Raw genomic sequence first — 12,440 nt, forward strand, 5'->3', positions numbered from 1 at the left:
CCGAACAGAAGCACAAACATTCCATCGCTTCTATCCCTTTTTTTGCTAGGGTTCTGTACTGATCAAAGCTGTAAATTTAATAGACAACTTTCGAGTTCGATGCATTTCCGTCAAAAACTTTGGTTCTAGTGAACGTCACTCGTGCGTTTAGGGGCGTCGTCACTTCCGTTCTAATGTGGTTCCAATGTTGAGCGAGTGGTTGGAAAACTATAAAGTTATATTGCACGAATTATGCAGCAAATTAAATTCTCATAATTGACATTCAGCACCGCTGTTATTGGGATATTATGATTAAGTACCTACTGAACAAACTTTATTTATAGTTTATCCTGTACAATGAAGATCACTTAGACCCCGTTCACACTAGGACATTTTTATCAATTTAAACTATAAAATTGAGAATGGAAATGGGGAATGTGTCAAAGAGACAACAACCCGACCAAATAAAAAACAACAGCAGAGGGTCACCAACAGGTCTTCAATGCAGCGAGAAACTCCCGCACCCGGAGGCGTCCCTCAGCTGGCCCCTAAACAAATATATACTAGTCCAGTGATAATGAACGCCATACTAATTTCCAAATTGTACACAAGAAACTAAAATTAAAATAATACAAGACTAACAAAGGCCAGAGGCTCCTGACTTGGGACAGGCGCAAAAATGCGGCGGGGTTAAACATGTTTGTGAGATCTCAACCCTCCCCCTATACCTCTAACCAATGTAGTAAAGTAAACGCATAACAATACGCACATTAAAATTCAGTTCAAGAGAAATCCAAGTCTGATGTCAGAAGATGTAACCAAAGAAAATAAACAAAATGACAATAATACATAAATAACAACAGACTACTAGCAGTTAACTGACATGCCAGCTCCAGACTTCAATTAAACTGACTGAAAGATTATGATTTCATCATATGAACATCAGGCACAATCCTTCCCGTTAGGGGTTTAGTATCATACCATCATAACATATATGAGAAGAACATAACCCGTGTCATGCCAACAACTGTTTTTAAAAAAATAATGTGTTTAGTTCCGATGCAAAGACCTTAGACTGGTTCACTTTACATCGATTTAAGGGCCAATGTGAACGCTTTGAATCGATCTTCAATCGGTCTAAACTAAAACACCAAAAGAGGTAGTTTAGTTTGAATCGATCTAAAGTAAACCGATCTTACTTTAAATGTGAACGCAGAGATCGGTTTAAACTAGTACGATTGAATCGAAAATAACGTATGCGCATGTACAGCGCCAAAAATATCTCAGAGGTTCGTTGTTTAACCCATATTTCTCTGTTTACATACATTTAAAACAAACTGAAAACATTTTGTCTTCGCCAACGCATAGATTTGCGAAATCTGTGTCTTCTTTTCTTATGATTTTTTTTTCTTTTCAGGAACCGCAATACTTCGTCGTGTTGTAACTTCGTTACTACAGATTTTTTTTTCAAAATTAAAGAAAACGACAATAACACCTGTACCAAAATGTTAACTTCTGATTCAGGAGAAACAATAACTTTATCCATTTTTTTTCAAGTGTGTGACGTGACAGAGTATCAATGGATGAATTTAATAAAATCAGTTCTATTTATACACAATGTTTACAGTTTTACGGGTAAAAAGGTTAGATCGATTGCGTTTTTAATTGTAGAGTGAACGCAGTGGATCGGTTTAGACCGATAGAGATCGTTATGATTAAAGATAATGTGAACGCTAACTGGTTTTATTTAGATCGATTCAAATTAGATGGATTAAAAAAAATGCTAGTGTGAACGGAGTGGTGAACGGGGTCTAAGACGCTTGATGAACGTTAATAGTGCAGGGATACAGGCGATCCCCTCTATCTGGTAAATGACGTCACAAAGGCGCGCATAATTGACGAGTTTTTTCCAGTGACGGATGAACTCGAAAGTGGTCTATTGTTTGATTTGACTGTATTATTCTTTTCTTGTTCATCCTTATGATATCCTTTCATATAACGTTTTATCATATGTTTAGAAGTAAATACAGTAGTTTTGAATGTTGGATAAATAGCCTGCTGTTTAATCCATATCGCGCAACCTTGATGCGCACCCTTTATCGCATACCCTTTATCACACCTCTACTTTTTTCTTTTTTTTCTTTTTTTTTTTTTACATAAAGTCAGTTTTTTTATATGTAAGCTTAAGAAATATTTTCCCTCAAAATAGGTCCAATAGAACGGTCATTCGGGCGTGACGCAATTTATTGAATGACGTCATTTTTTGGTATGTGACGTCACGAACGTCAAGTTTTCATATTTTTTGGCACACTAAATGCAACTATAAAAAATACAAAACACACAAAATAAATATACAATAATAAACAAAATGTTTTTAAAACAACAGCACGCAAATTGTAAGGTAACCCAGGTGATTCGGATAAGTAATTAAGCAGTTATTTTAAGGCTTTTAAAACAAGAAAAAAGTAGAACTGAAGGTAATCCAGTGCTATGGATCAAAACAGTTCATATAATATAATACTCTTCTGTTGAAATATATGATAAAGCGTATAAAACATGGCAAAATCCGTATCACATGCCGTATCACCCTCGGGCCTAAAGGCCCTTGGGCTGATATTGGTGTCTCGGGATGATACGACATATGATACGGATTTTGCCATGTATTATTCTTTATGTATTGCAAGGTCTTCCAAGCGTTCGACAAAATCTATTTCTAAATTATTAACATCAATTTTATTAGCACTCAAGTTGGTATCAAAGACGTGGCACGTCCTACCCCAGGGGTGGTGGAAATGAGATGTTGATACTTGAAAATCCCAAAGATTTGTCACTTTCTTCCTGCATTAGTATAAACACGTTTGACATTTCAACACTTAACAAAAGTAGTACCTATTATTAATTTATCAAAAGGAATGACCAAGATTGATACAGGTAAATGTCCTGTTTTAAAGAGAGACAAACATACTTTAGACCACACCAATTTAATCCCTTGTTCGACAAATCCGCCCGTTTTAAAGAGAGACAAACATACTTTAGACCACACCAATTTAATCCCTTGTTCGACAAATCCACTTTTTTTTTAAATAATAAAGAAGATACAAACGTATATTAAAGTTAAGGAATATTGTTCCCAACCTGATTATGACTTGGATAGAGAATTTTCTCATTGACACTCATACCACATCCTTTTTATATACAAAATGTCAACAGACAAAAAACAAAAATGAGAGCACTAAAAAGACCGACACAGACAACCAACATATAACACAAAAAACCTAAAATATACACACATCAACGAGCTGGAACCCCAAAAAGCTGGAGGTGAACACAAGCATTGACAGGTGTTCTGGAAGAATGAGAAGCTCCTGCTTTACTTCAAGACACCCTCCATGACGTCGCTATTGTTATAAGTCATGTGTGCTGAAGGAGGAAAGACATCTATGAAAGTTCAATAGGGAAACATGCTTTTCCTATTTTTCTTTGTAGTAACTGTACTTCCTTCGATGTTTCATTGCGCGTAGTAATATAAGAAGTACAACTTGTCAGCCCAGCTGCATAATTGATTCGCCTGTAAAGTTTACTCAGTAATTGGGCATTGAAATTACCATTTAAGTGCGTATGTCCTTCCTTATTTCCCGATTTAGTCGTTTGGTGTAAAGCTAATAACGTTTTAGTAGCATCGATTGTAGTATGCTTCCGTTTTCTAGCATTCAGTATAAGCCAGTTATCGTATGCTCTTCTACCAATCACAACTTCTGGGCAATCCTTCCACGGATAGACGTCATTCGTTATAAAATAATCCGCCCCCCAGGTTGTAAAAAGTTTTCCTTTTTTTGAAACTTTTGTTATATTTTCAAATGTAGATGCTTGTTCAGCAGTCACTTCCTTCACGTTTGTTCGCTGACCCACGATCAACATAGGCTCACTGTGGTTGACGTTTGAATTTAAAATAAATTGAAGAGTATCGTTTAGATTTTGTGTAAATAGAATGTCCCCATTAACATAAGCATAAAAATGAGCTGAATACTTCTTCATTACCTTCAAATACATATATTTCAATCTTGGAACTCCTATGGCGGTTTTTGTGGGTGGGATGACATCCCAACCTTTTTCTTTAATTTCTTTATAAAGATGTTGATCGTCAGAGAAAAACACTGGTTTAACACCAGTTCCAAATGAATTCCAATTATTTAAAGTGTTGTTTCTGCAAACGTACTTTTCAGATTTCGTTGTAAATGTAGTAAAAAGCACTAACAACTGTTTAGAATTTCCATCAATCTTTTGTTTTTTTCCTAACAATTTCATAGCTATCGGTATTTATGGTACTTCGATTTAGTTTTGTGTTGATAGGTCTCAATAATTTTTTCAAGTTACTTTGTAAATACTTCAGATCACTTAGTGTGTTATCCATTTTCATGGAAATTGTTTTCGTTCTGTATGTAATACTGATATATAGGTATGCATATACAATAGTACAGAACATACACAAAACTAATATTCTGTAATGGTAAAAGCGGCGAGGTTGTACTTTACACGTGTTTACATCTAGTGGTAATAGATGTTTCATATCTTTCTGAAAATATAAAATTAATTACCAGTATACAAATATGTTTAAGACTCAAAAACGTGTCCGTCCACCAAAACGTGTCTTATTCCATAAAATCTGACTAAACAATTTAATATTTGTGGCAGTTAGTAAGTCGGAAGAAATTTGATCTATAAACCTTCAATGCAATATATATTTGAAGCAGTTTATAGTCCGTTGGAAAAAATCTCAGTCTATTCGACATTAACCTATAATAAAATACTTGTGACAGTCAGTGAGCTGGAAAAAAATGTCTTCCACCAGACCTTCATGTAAATCTTATTAGAAAAATATGTAGCTGTTAGAAAGTGTGTAGAAATTCTTTCCAACTAACACTCAGACTCGGACCTAAAATATGAAATCTTAATTAGAATATTTGGAGCTCTAAGTTCGTTTGAAACATTTCTCTCACTAAAAAAGTATAAAGATCATTGGGTATAGATTCTTTAAATTATAAAGCAAATAAAGAGACTGCGAGTAACTCAATAATACCCAGGAACTGGTCTGACGTTTAACTCTTTAAACCATAAACTATTTATACATGTATCTATTAAAAAGATTTGTGTTCTATTTTTAACATCGAAACTTTCAACAAAATTGCGGACGTGAAAGAAAACACCATTAGAAAAAAACAAACACGTCAGAATACAAAATGTAGCGATGGATTAATGATCGTGAAACATCATTTTTGTTTATTTTTCATTTGTTATAGTCTAAAAACTGTTGTATGAATATTAAATTATTGTTCCGACCGTAAAAAAGGTTAAAAATAAATGTATTATAGTTTAGTGTCATCTATATGACTGACTGACAGCAGCGGAGAATTTATGACCAGTATTAATTTATGTGGTTCATTTCCTTTTCGCTACTTTGAAAATATTTTTAATTGTTCCGAATGGTGTGATAATTTTCAAAATAGGGGATATCTAGTCTTACCGTACAAGACTAAGTTTAGTATTAATGTCCCAAACTTGCACCCTATTCTGCTTATTTCCAGCTACACGATGTCTTTTCCCAGTGAATATAGGGTTTTTGTATGGACAGTTTTGACATACTACATATTGAATACAGGGGCGGATCCAGGATTTTGCAAAGTGGGGCGAAGTTTCTTAAATTCGCCGAGCGGAGCGAGGCGAACAAATTTTGGGACCTTTTTTTGGCTAAAAAACATAAAATAAGTGTAAAATGCACTTTTTAAACGATTCTTGACGTGGGGCATGTATATTTAATAGTTGCTGTTAAGTGTAAGAGTTGGACATTTTTGATGTTGTATTCTCCCCATAAATTGTCTATCATAAAATTATAGTATGGGTCAAAAGCTATGAACTGATATATTTGATGTGGGACTTGTCAGTAAAAAATAGACATGGAAAATTCTCGCTTGTTGTATGTTAAGTTAGCATAAACTCACAGATTTCTTGTTGTAAACAAGATACACGCCGCGCTATTCGATGAATTTTACAATACGAGCGACACGAGTTAAAAAAGACAAACAAGCAATTTTTATACAAATGTTTGGTTGATATGTTTTACCCAACACAATTGAGTCTGAAATGACAACGAATTTATGAATGACGGTCGACAAATGGAGACATTAAGGCCACACCAGCAGGCAGGTTTGCAGTCTGATCTTGATAAAAGTATTCGATATATCAGTTCATGCAAACCCCCGTCCCGAAAAAAATAAGCCCGTTTTTTATTCATTATGTTCATTTAATGCTATATTATTCTGTTGGAAATTTTCGTTTCTATTAGCCAAAAAGTGGACAAGATTATTGTTTTCAATCTAAATACGGCCAGACTCTCAGATCTCAGACTGCCTCCTCAAACAATGGCTCGAACCTTGCACTTTAAATCTATCCAGAGCTTATACTGACTGGGGATAATTATTCAGCTATGTTATTTTAAGATAGGCGCGGGCGTTTGGGGTTAAACATAATTTCGTAGGTAAATAATATTAATGTGTAACTTTTTTCATGAGATTATAATAGAGTATAACTTTTTTTGGTTGAATTGTGAAATAGAAGTCAATACGTTCTTGCTCACTCCTTTGTCGCTTTGAAGGTGTCATGATTTTTCATGCTCAGAATTGAAAATGTTCCTGTAATTTGAATTTCAAAATGACTGAGTGACGTTTTTTCGACGAACTGGTCAACTCAACCATACCGAATCACTCTACTGTGATGCGACTGTCATATAAGTGAGAGGTTTAGCGCTATAAAACCAGGTTCAATCCATCATTTTCTACATTTGAAAATGACTGTACCAAGTCAGGAATATGACAGTTGTTGTCCATTCGTTTGATGTGTTTTATCATTTGAATTTGCCATTTGATTAGGGACTTTCCGTTTTGAACTTTCCTCGGAGTTCAGTATTTTGTAGTTTTACTTTTGAAATAATCAGTAAATACTGGCGAAAAAAAATCTGTATATGAAAAGAATTGTCTCATAAAAATTAAATACACGGGAAATGGCAAAGTTTACGAAGTCTAGTCTAAGTCCAAGCAAAAAGGGGGCGTACGCCCTCATACCCCCCTCTGTATCCGCCACTACACGCAGTTACTGACAGCTTGTTCAAAGCCAATAACAACTAATAAAAAAATCAAGCATCTAAGACTAAATTCTTACCAAGATTTCTGTAAATCAGTGTTGATTGAGACCCACTGGAAAGAAATGCACCACTATTATTCTGTGTAACAGATTGTCATTGTTGCGTCAACCAGATTGATTTCTTGTTTTACTTCATTTGAATTTTAAAAGTGTAAGAAAAATTGATTTCTTGTCCAAAAATACCGTGTGTTGCACTTATAAACATTTCTTTCTGTTTTTAAAACATGCTAAATGTTTATAATTACATGATTGTGTAAATTTACATTCAAACATTAGATGAATTGCATTTATTTCAAACGTGCCAGAAAACATGCTCATATTCGAATAAGCTGACAATAATTCAAGTGAAACAGGGATGGGGATATACAAAGTACTGTAAAAGAAAAGTTAGAGTATCTATAATAATAAACGAGAAGACCTAATTTTGTGTGTCGCTTCTCTTCCTTCTACAATGAATTAATCATCATGCCTCTGTGTTCTATATAGGTATAGTCGCATTTGTCATCTTTTCTTATGATTATTCAGTTTGGGTTATTTTGGGAGGAAAACGAAAATAAAGGTGTCAGACCACCAATTAAAAATCCCTATCTGTTCAACCGAACCTTGCAATTTCCACAGCTATCTAAATATTTTACCTTAAGTTCACCTTCAAGGAAATCAGGTATATCCTGAATTGTACATGTATCACCTTTCTACATGCCAATTTTCAACCAATGTTTAAAGTCTTATATGAAATTTCTGATCTTGAAAACACAGGTACTACCAAAATAACTCCCTGTTTTCTGGAAATCTTAATTTAGTGTACTATGTAGCGCATTAATCCTGAATTTTTAACGCAAACTCATAGACAAATGAATTTTGACTCAAAAAGTGTCACCAAACGAATTAACAATGACCATAACTGGACACTTCATTGATGAGTTTATCCCAAAACACCTATCAGTAGATGGACTGGTCAATGATGAGCGAACCGTTTTAACTCCGCCCAGTCAAGTGAAATAAATCAAGTAATAGCTACGTTTACGTCAAAACACACCGGCGTACACTTGAATTTTGAAAATAAAACAAATAATCGACATAGAATAAGAAAAACTGGTCAAAAGCACATTGATCAGCCTTGTGCTTCTTTTTTCAATGGATTGTAATTTTAATAAAAAGGGACTAAATTTACTTATAAATTTATAATTGAGATTAGCATTTATTGTTACTACTATCCCTTCATCTTTAACCTTAAATAAAGTTGAATTTAAAAGTGTATAATTTATAGCTAATTGGGAAACAAGTTTTACCCTTAATGTCACCTATATTATTATACTTATCACTGTACTAACATGAGCATCATGATGGGTGCAATATGTAGAAGGATCTACTTACCCTTCCTATGCACATGCAATAGCCCCAAATATGTTTACTTTATCTTTTATATTCTATATAGTGTTCTGTCTGATTGTCTTTTTTCTTTTGTAGCCATGCTGTTGTTAGTTTATTCAAGACTTGAAAGTTTGAATGATCCTTTTGTATATTTAACCTCTCTCTGTTTTAGTTGATTTTTCATATAAAGCTTTTAAATTATGAAAAAGTTAATAAACCTAATTAGTAACAATATTATTAGAAATTTTGCATTAATTAAAGACTGCAATATAGTTTGGAGCCAAAAAGTAAAAATGCATCTAAAGGGTTTTTCTAGGCTAGGTTTTCTGCATTTAACTATGAAATGTGTGCATAAAACCTTTTTTTTTTAAATGAAAATAAAAAAAAATAATGATAAATCTACATGAGTATGTTAAAAGGATGTATATTTTTTTTCCCTCAAATGCAATTTTATAAAAGGTACTCTACCATAACATAAGTTAAACAACTTCCTAACATCCTCCTTAAGTGTTAACCGTTGTGGTTTCTGTTCTGTTTTAAAATGACTACCTGCAAAAACAACAAAAAATGTCATTATATATGTATGTTACAATAATTGTACTTGGCATGTTTATCTTTATAAAAGAAATCATTCAAAGTAGATGATGGCAATATAGAAAAAATCTAAAACCATATTATAGCATGTTACTGCCATTAGTACAAGAATAACTGTGCATAAAAGATAAAAAGAAATATCTACACTATCCTTGCCTATAGTATTGAAAAGAATCATGTTTGGAAGTAACTATTCATGATGTGAGTGCCATGGTTTCTTCCTTGTGACATGAGTTATTTGTTTATCTTCTATCTTATTGGAATAGTGTTGATACTTTGTCGGATATCTGCTTCAAATGTTTGAATCAATGTTTACACTGCACAGATTATTGAAATATATATGACATCACATTCAAGTAGTGGGTAACAATACATGGATTTTTATCATCTTAGAAGATTCTTTTTTAATCAGGTTTTAAATTGATTAATGAGGGATAAATTTTCCTAGAAGAAATTTAAAGGTCCCATTGAATAAACTACCCTTAAAACCGTTATAGCTATTGCATTTAACAAACAAAAGCTTAAATACCTTGACAAAGAATTGAAAACAGTGATTATTTTCTATAATTCATCATCCTTTTACCACTATGAAAACCCTTATACCTTTCAGACTGCAGTTCTACTTTAATATATAGTGCTATAGTTTATATAACCTACTGGTTAAAGTAGTATTGTTGCACAAATATTTATTGAAGCTTTTACCTATGAGAGCCTCTGCAATATTCTCCACAATTGGCTGGAAATATTTAATGCAGGATTTGGTGCCAAAAATACTGGGTACTTTATCCTGTCCAACACATACACCACCACATTCCATCCCCAACTGTTCAAGATGAATACACTAAAATATGGAGTATTCAATAGTAATGAATGCTAAAATTAACTATAAGTCTTAGAACAAATCAGTGTTTCAACTGAAAATTACAAATAGTGAAATTGATTTGCAATTCTATAATATTTTTGTCTCATCTTTGTTACTTACAGGAATTGTTTCAATACTACTTACAAAATAGACTGTGCTGATACAGATAGTTATATATATATATATATATATATATATATATATATATATATATATATATATATATATATATATATATATATATACAACTCGTCTAAACATCAACCCAACAATGTTAGGGTTGATGTTTAGACGAGTTGTATATACATTATGTACACAGCCATGTATCACCATATTGATGGCGATCCGATGGATACATCTGTTGTAGAGTTGTCACTGACTCAGACGTACTTATATATATATATACTGTATTCCACTCATAATGATTACTAAAGGAAATGCTTACTAAAGGAAACACATGAATAATACATTTATAATATGAAAATGTTTCTTAGTTAAAAAATAATCTAAGTATTGGATGAACAGTTTAAATGTGTTCTTTTAAGAAAAAAATCACATGCTTCAATACTAAAATCTGGATATCTACCAAATATTTGCCATTTTAGTTTCAAAGAAGAATTTTCTATAGAAATGCATAAACATAAAAGATCATTACTAATAAAAAAAAAATTGTTACAGATTAATTCAGATAAACATACATTAGCAAATCCTGTGTAGTCCAGTAAAACTAAGTTTCTGTTTTAATTTAACCTCAAACTAATTGCAACAGAAAACGTTTTAGATCTAATCTTTAGGATAAAGCCCCAAATATACACAAATAAAGTCAAAAAAATTCTAACAAAAAGAAACTGAAAATTGGCATTTTTAATTTCAATAAATTCACATTGGAAAGAGGAGATAACTCTGCAAAAATGGGTATTTTTTGGTCAGTTTTTGGTTGATTTTTTATATTCATGTAATGTATGATACTTTGATGTGGTCAAAAGTTTGTTTTTTTACTATACCATCTTATTCTCAGCTCATGAATTGTACAAAACTGAAGTGTCGGAGTAAACCAATGAATTATGAAATGTAGGTTGTAGCTTGATAAAAGATGTGAACACACCTATAACATTGCTTGTTATACTCTAAAGACTGGTTATACTCTAAAGATGGCTAAAATATCAAGAATCAATACTTTCTGCTGACTAGAAGTTGTAATTTTTGATCAATTTGTATTGATGTCTGCCTTTTTCACGGAGTTATCTACCATTTCAATACAAATCTCCATAGGAATTTTTAAATCTTGATTTTTTTTTTATCTACACCAGGTTAGATTTTGTTGGAAATTTTTCTTCCAAATGCTAAAGATTAAAAATTCTCTGTTGCAATTACTTTAATCAGAGACATATATACATATATGTGTATATATGTCTCTGCTTTAATGTTTAATAGGGTCAAACGTATGCTAGATTGACTGGACTAGAGAACAATTACACTTAAGGCAGGTACAAAACTAAACATAGGTGTCAACTTTTCAAATCTCTTCAGTGGGTCATTTTTTTTTATTATGATTAACAAAAAAGAACTATATTTTATACAGTGGTTCAAGCAAATAATATATCCAGAATGTAAAAGACCAAATTTTTTTTTACATTAGATTCAATAACAAACATATAGCCAGAGATTTCTTCTGACAAGTAGACTATAGTTGATACCTATGCATGCATGTGAAATAAAATACTATTTATCTACAAGCATTTAAAAAAAATCCATCACCAGATGCTAAAAAAAAAAGACTTTCTTTCTAGTAAGCAGTAAAACCTTTTATTTTAGCGCAAATTAAATTAAATTATTTGCTCTTTAAGCTACATTCTTTACCACTAGATCTGAAAAAGAAAAAACAAGGGACCACAAAGCAACAAAAATTTTCACATAATTGATCTATGTTCTTATATTTTTATTTTAACTGTCTTAAAATTGAAATAAATTTAATAAGTAAAAAGCACACTTCTTATCACATCTAATTTATAATGCAATGCATTATCATCAAACTATAAGATATGAAAGAATAAATGTCTGAAAATAAGGCTTTAAATTAAATTAATGAGCTACTACAATCAACCTTTTCTCAAGAGTGACTTTCTTATTTTGTACTTCATGATCAATGATATATGTTGCTATTCAAGGTGAATAAATGTTAAAACAAGCAATTCTAAATAAAATATACTTATATCATATTTTTTATCTGAAAAATTAATGTATTAAAACACATTTAAAACTATTCAACAAGAGGTTAATAAGATTGTGTATTAATAAATGTCAAACATATAATTAAAAGTTTGTATCTATCATAGCTTTTGCAAAGTAAACTAATTTTGGTTAAAATAATCTTTTAAGGGCAATAACTCCTATATTATTAAGAGATCAACAATACAAAAGGGACAATATATAAAATCAA

General features: G+C 32.0%; 1 long non-coding RNA gene across 1 annotated transcript; it reads right to left on the bottom strand.

Moving 5' to 3' along the window:
- Positions 1-2,689: 2,689 nt before the first annotated feature.
- Positions 2,690-7,752, bottom strand: LOC139523275 (uncharacterized). The gene is made up of 2 exons (XR_011664587.1): positions 7,192-7,752; positions 2,690-4,552 (listed from the first exon to the last, which is right to left on the bottom strand). It is a non-coding gene; the product is annotated as an uncharacterized lncRNA (long non-coding RNA).
- Between the last annotated feature and the right edge of the window lie 4,688 nt (positions 7,753-12,440).

Source organism: Mytilus edulis, chromosome 5 (assembly GCF_963676685.1).
Source record: "Mytilus edulis chromosome 5, xbMytEdul2.2, whole genome shotgun sequence".
Taxonomy (NCBI): domain Eukaryota; kingdom Metazoa; phylum Mollusca; class Bivalvia; order Mytilida; family Mytilidae; genus Mytilus; species Mytilus edulis.